At 32.8% G+C, this 6731-nt stretch overlaps 1 long non-coding RNA gene across 1 annotated transcript; it reads right to left on the minus strand.

The window, feature by feature from the left end:
- Positions 1–1001: 1001 nt before the first annotated feature.
- Positions 1002–3921, minus strand: LOC136070242 (uncharacterized). Its single transcript, XR_010631532.1, has 3 exons — positions 3496–3921; positions 2267–3302; positions 1002–1418 (listed from the first exon to the last, which is right to left on the minus strand). It is a non-coding gene; the product is annotated as an uncharacterized LOC136070242 (long non-coding RNA).
- Positions 3922–6731: the final 2810 nt, after the last annotated feature.

The raw sequence follows: 6731 nt of genomic DNA on the forward strand, positions 1-6731 counted from the left end.
AACTCAAAATCTTAGTTCGCAGTTGGTGATGAAATTAGGCATTTCATCTGCGAAGCCTATAACATGTCAATTAAGATGATTTATCTTGATCATGGAGGTGGAGACTTCTAGTTGATATGTTAATATGTTTTTAAGTGTATAAAACATATTGAACTAGACCGCTGTGAGATTTATTATTCTATTAACAACTGTCAAATGAATAATAAATCTCACGACTTCTCATTTACATAAACTCTCAATCCTGATGGAATAGTGAACTCGATCATGAAATGTAGGTTGCTTTAATATATCAGGAGTGAGATCTAGACAAACAGTCAAAACCTCATTATGTTTGGCAACCACACGCGTAATGTTGAAGGAACACATATTCTCAAGATGGAATTCACAGTCTCTTTATAGAGATATAAAATATTCCATTGAGATAAGTTTAATGAGTTTGGTTATTCAAAGTGTTAGGCCTAACCACTTTAGTAAAGAGTTACTAAAGTTTATATTTTATGAAATTAGATTTCATAAAATATAAATATGAATAACTTAAAGGATTAAACCGAGTACTCAAGGATCAAGATGTAGTAATTTTCAAAGTAACAGTTACACATTATGACTTTGTATTACTACGGATATTCTTATGAAGGGAATAAATGTTTAACAAAGTCTTGGGATATAATTTATTAACTAGTCGCTAACCCGTGTGATGCATAGGAAAACTATTTTGTATAAAGATGAAACATTAAATTACTTAATGAAAAATAGAATCAAACTTAAGTTTAAAATAAAATGAAGAATTAAATCTTAAGAATTAATCAATATTTCCAATAAATTGAAAAAAAAAAGCTTTAAAAATGTTTTTTTGTAAGCCTGGCAATAGAACAAGTTGATAACGAAAACAACAATAAATGAAATTTTCCGGTAGTTAGAAGCACCAACAACAAACAGGCAAAAAAATTTCAAAATTTCAATTTCATACTCTAATTGAAAAGAATTATAAGAATTGTAGTAGCAGCATAATTATTTTGACTCTAATTATCTCTTTGCAATAAATTTTTCCACAATACAATTAAGGAACAAAATGGGTTATGTATGAACTCCATATGCTGTTCCAAACCCAAAGACTCATATAAACTACAATTCAATCAAATATAGAATACAAAACAGACACAAGTACCCTCTAATATAATTATTTACATAAAAAGAATTGGGTTGAAAAAAAAATCAGCACAATCTATTAAACAATAAAATTTCAATATAATCTTTGGAAAATCTCTCTCCCATTGTCATCTTCATTGTTGTACATGATATGACATGGCTTCAAACCATTGGCAGGAGGAGTCAGATGTTCCAAAAGAAACTCATTTGTGAACTATGGTAAAACTCATTTGAGTGTGAACTATAGTAATTCTCATTGCATGCTGCAAGTACTGTTACCAAACCACAAATTTACTCTATCTTAGCAAATAGAAAAAGAGGCTAAAGCAAGGAAAAAAGAAGAACGATTCATGTAAAGCTTTACATAGGCGTTTGAATGGATGTAAGTGCTATATAATGTCTCATTTGTAACCGTAATAGAGTAGACAACTCATTCAGCCTAGGAAAAACTTTTTCAAAATAAAAAGAGAGCAAAGAATGAAGCATTGAAAATATCAGCATGAATACCAAGCTAATGCATTATTTGGAAAAAGAAAAGAAGAAAAAGATTGTTCAATGCATTGAATTAAATACCTTAGAAACAAAGTTCTACCAAGCACCTATCTAAATTTGAATGCTTGAAAGTTGAAAGTAACGTTGACAAACTACGCTTTGACCATAAGGCTTTCATTATAAAAAAAATTTGAAAGGAACAACAATCCACCCTTCCATTATTTCTATATCAATTGAAAATCTGGCAATTGAAATCAAATCTACTGATTAAGTACATTGGCTATTTAGCAGAACTGACATCTAAGAGTGTCTTCATCCTTTAATGTAGACAACAATGACTTGGCCAAACATTTTTTTTCCCGGTCGTTGGGTACAAACAAAATATTTTTTGTATCATCATAACTTATGATTGATACATAGCAAAAAGTAGTCAATTACCAGTAGCAATTAAAACCAAGATGCACAAACCATAAAGTGGCTACAAACTAATGCAAGAGTAAGCAAGACATTTTCTCAAACACATGGTGTGCACAAAATATTTCAATGCCTTAGTTATAAATGTTTGTTACTATAAAAATTAAAAATTAAAAACGGAAAACAATAGCATGATTGTGAAGAAAATATTTACCAATAACAGTAGCGTCAAGGGTACTCTGTTTTTTGTCCACAACCTTTGTTGGGTTTGTTCTCGCAGAGGTGAAAAAAAAAACAGAAAACAGAAAAACAAAAAGAAGAAAACAAAAAGTAAACAGCGTATATAAACAATAATAAGTAGTTACCCACTGAAACTAAATAAGCAACCCATACCAACAATTTGCATTAAATAATCACAATAGAAAATCTTCTATCATTAGTAAAATTTTCTCATAATTTCTATCTTAAACAGCTCTACCTTTTCACTTTGCTATTGCTGGAATTTGCAAACAGCTTCTAAACTATATAGATTTAGTCTTTCGTTGTGCATAACAGAAAGTAAAAAATAATCCTTGGGTTACTGAAGGAGGAAATTGGAAAAGAAGCTGGGATTTGCAACCAAACAAAACCCCTCAAAAATCAAGATGCTACTCTTAAAGAAGATTCGGTCAAACTAAAATACAAAAATAAATAGACTAAACATGAAACCAAAGCTTGAGATAACCTAGAAACTTTAATTAAATCCAAAAAAAGAAAAATAATAATAATGATAATAATAAAGGTCTCATGTTAATACAAATAGAGCATAAACTGAGAATTCTGATGGTGGAGGACATCAAATACCGAAACTACACAATTAAAAATTTGCTAAAAGCCCCTTTTTAAGGGCGTTGAACCAAAGGCCAACCATTCAATCATAGCAACCCAAAAAACCAAAAGTAGATCAAACCAACAGAATTCCTTAATTTCAATCCCCCTTATGAATAATAGAACAGATAAAAGGGAAAACAAAACTTGAAAATTAAAGTGACATGATTAAGTTTAAAAGATCACTAACCATTAATACTCAGATAGGATTTCATCTTCTAGGGGTTTTCCCTCATATCAATAAATAGAGAGGAAAATGGGTATGAACTAAAATTCCTAAATTGACAACAAACCATAATTGAAGAGAATATTAGAAAAAGAAATTAATACCTTTGCTGTGATGAAATTAGAGTCTCTACATTGTGAAAAAATCCACTTCATCTCTGCAAAGAAATTGAATGATTTAAATCCAAAGAGACGAATTAAAATATATATATATATATATATATATAAATGAAAACATTTAATAAGCCACATCATAATCCTATTTTCTAAGCCCTAATTTTTGAATTTAAATCTAGAACCAAAGCCAATTGAAATTGAAAAATTTGAAAACGTATAACAAATCTAATTTACCTTTTAGATTTGTTTTTTTTTAAAAAAAATCAGAGAAACAATGGGAACCCATCGGAGGTGTTCTTTATGGGTGGAGGAAGTTTTTTTTATCAGAGAAAGAGTAGGAACCCATTAGCGGCGGTGTTTATGGGCGGAGGAGAATTACTTTGTGAGAGCAAGTAGGCCATAACCCGAAAATCAAAGAGAATGGTGAAGGACCCTTAAAATCAAATTGCTATCTCTGTCTCGTCGTTTTGCAGTTCTGTGTTTTTTTTTGTTTGGATGCAGCGGTTCTTTTTTTTTTTTTTTTTTGTAGAATAGATCTGTCTGGGGTAGAAGCCACAGGTAGAAGAGGAGTGGGGGGAACGAAGAGAGAGATGATAGTTGGGCTAAGTTGGTTTGAGGGAGAGAGTTTGCGTTTGAGGGAGAGACAAAGCCTGAGAAATAGGTTTTGAGAAATGGTTTTGTTTTGGGGGAGAAATAGTTATTGGGTTAGAAAAGGTTTTTTTTTTTTTATAATAATTTTATTTTTTTAAATAATGTGATGTGGAAAAATTGGGAGCTTCAAAAGTTTCGTTTTATATATATATATATATATATAGATAAGGTCTAGAGTACATATGGAGTTAAATAGTACATTAAGTCCGTTTGGTAAGAGATTTTTAGTATCGTTGTTTAAGTATTATAGAAATACATGTAAGTTAAAAAGTATTATAAAATTACGTGTGGATTAAAAAGTATTATAAAAATACGTGTTAAGGTGTTTAAATACTACAACACAAATGCACGAGTTTCATGATGTTCTTGATGAATATGGGCTCATAGATTTTGGGATATGTCAGCAGCAAGCTCACTTGGTATAAACACTACCCCAATGGTATCACTATTTGGGAATGATTGATCATGCAATTTGTACCAATGAGTGGTTTTTGCTATGTACCCGGCTTCAAAATCTGTTACTTCGGGGTGTGGCTTCTTAGACCACAAACCGATAATCATCCATCCCCTTGGCATCCCCACCAAAAAACAAAGACCGTGGCACTTTGAGCAAATTTGGTTAAAAGATGAAGGTCGTCACAGTTCTGTGGAGGCAGCATGGAGATTGGATATTCTTTGGTCCCCAGTGACTCGAGTGAAGGAAAAAAAATTAAGAATTGTCAACAAACTTTGAGGTGGTGAAGTAAAACTCATTTTGGCAATATCACACGTTCTTTAACTGAAAAGAAACGCCAACTTAAGTTGGCAGAGGAGGCTGCAATTGGTTTTGGAAATTTTGATCAAGTTCTTTACTTAAAAAAAAAAAAAAAAAAAGAGGTGTGTAGGCGCAAGTACTCGTGACGTGGGTCATCCCCCTTTTGTGGGAAATATGTCTTGGCTTAGGGTGGACCATGGCGGAATGTGTAAATGGAGTCGCCACCTAGTTTAGGTCTAGGAACCATAATATAGTGCCCTTCGTGGAAGGACTAATCTTTACCAGAGGATGTGTCCGAAATTTAGGTACGGGGATTGGAAGGTGTTAGGCACCCAACCACACCCAACCCGTGAGCCGGCCTCCATTCATTGTGTTCCAAATCTTATTCTCATTAAAGGCATATTTAATATGTTATTTTAACTCACACACACTCTAACATGCATCTAAAAGGAAACAATCATGGCATAAAAATCCCAAGCCTAGCATTCATCTATCATGGCATTAAGCAAATATTACCAAGGGCAGAAACATCACAAGGTAAATCTAGATAACACATCTAAACACCAAACACATGGTATTCAACCAAGCACATTCATGTTCATTAAGCATATCATGCTTGTCATCCAAATTAAATGCATGTTCATGTTCATGATATTCAAACAATCTAAAACCCTAATAAACATCAAAGAGAAAAAACAAAACAAGACAAAACAAAATAGAGATGCATAGACTTAAAGATACATAAACTAGGTTAAAACATAGGCTAAACATGTAAATAAAACAAAGGAGAAACAAATAGGAGTGAATTAGGATTTTTAGGCAAGAGTATGCGTGTGTATAAATAGGGTACGCGTGCGCATACATAGGGTATGCGTGCACATCTTGGTTGTATGCGTACGCATACTACGAGTATGCATACTCTTGCATGAATAATGCACACGCATATACATCCGAAACCCTAACCTAGAAACACAGAATAGAAAAAGAAACAAAGAAAGCAAGAAATCTAGCAACATAACATGCTTTAAATATAAACACTACGTAAACCTAAACTAAACAAACATGTTATAAAAACTTAAGCATATATACAAACACAAAAAGAAAAGAAAAGCAAAGAGAAAATGAGGAGGCAAAGTTAGAAATTTTACCTCAACACTAGAACTCTTTAGATCTTGATTTTGACTGTTCCCCTCAGTCAATCTATTCACAATCAAATTAAAGATGGATTAGTAAACTTAGAACTCGAAGATCAAGACCCAAAAAGTCTCAATCAACAAAATTTTGACTTGAGGATGTTTTGTGAAAATCTTCCTCTTTGACTCACTATTTTCTAGTGAATCTTGTGTGTTTTACCACTATTTTTTTCCTCTTTTGAAAAAGTGCATTTTATGGCTTTATATAGTTGAACAATAGGGGTTTAGGGCGGCTCCCAAACGATGTGGGATCCATTCCAAACTAGATTTATTGCAAAATTCCTCACATAGTTTTTGGATGCGCATGCTACAAGCATGCGTGCGCATGGCACTTAGGGTTTCCTGCGGCCTTTATTTTCTAAAAATAGTTTTATTCTTCTAAAAATAAGTTGTATTTTCCATGAACACTTTCCTCAAGTCAATTTTCATCTAATTAGGCCCTAAACCAACTTTGGGCTTTAGATTACTACCATCATTAAGGATTGAGGGCTCAAGTTGTAAGGGGTATAAAATACGGTGTCTGCAAATGCCCTTCTTTTGATTTGTGAGCTCTGCTAACGGAATAAAAAGAATAAGAGACAAAACATTTTGTTTTGACGTACAACTCGGGCCTAACCTATGCACACAGCAAACAACACACATAAATGGGGCAGGGTGCAACTCTGCAGAGTTATGTAGGATTCGTTTGTCTGAAATCCCACAGCAGGGGCGGAGTTAGAAATTTTTGTCTGAAGGGGCTAAGTTGGGGCACTAATATATATATCAAGACAACTCCCACACACATATATACACACACATGCTTTTTTATTATATACACACACATATATATACACACTTTTTTATTTGATAAGTTATATATATGCACACACCCA

Source organism: Quercus suber, unplaced genomic scaffold (assembly GCF_002906115.3).
Source record: "Quercus suber isolate HL8 unplaced genomic scaffold, Cork oak 2.0 scaffold_220, whole genome shotgun sequence".
In the NCBI taxonomy this organism is placed as follows: domain Eukaryota; kingdom Viridiplantae; phylum Streptophyta; class Magnoliopsida; order Fagales; family Fagaceae; genus Quercus; species Quercus suber.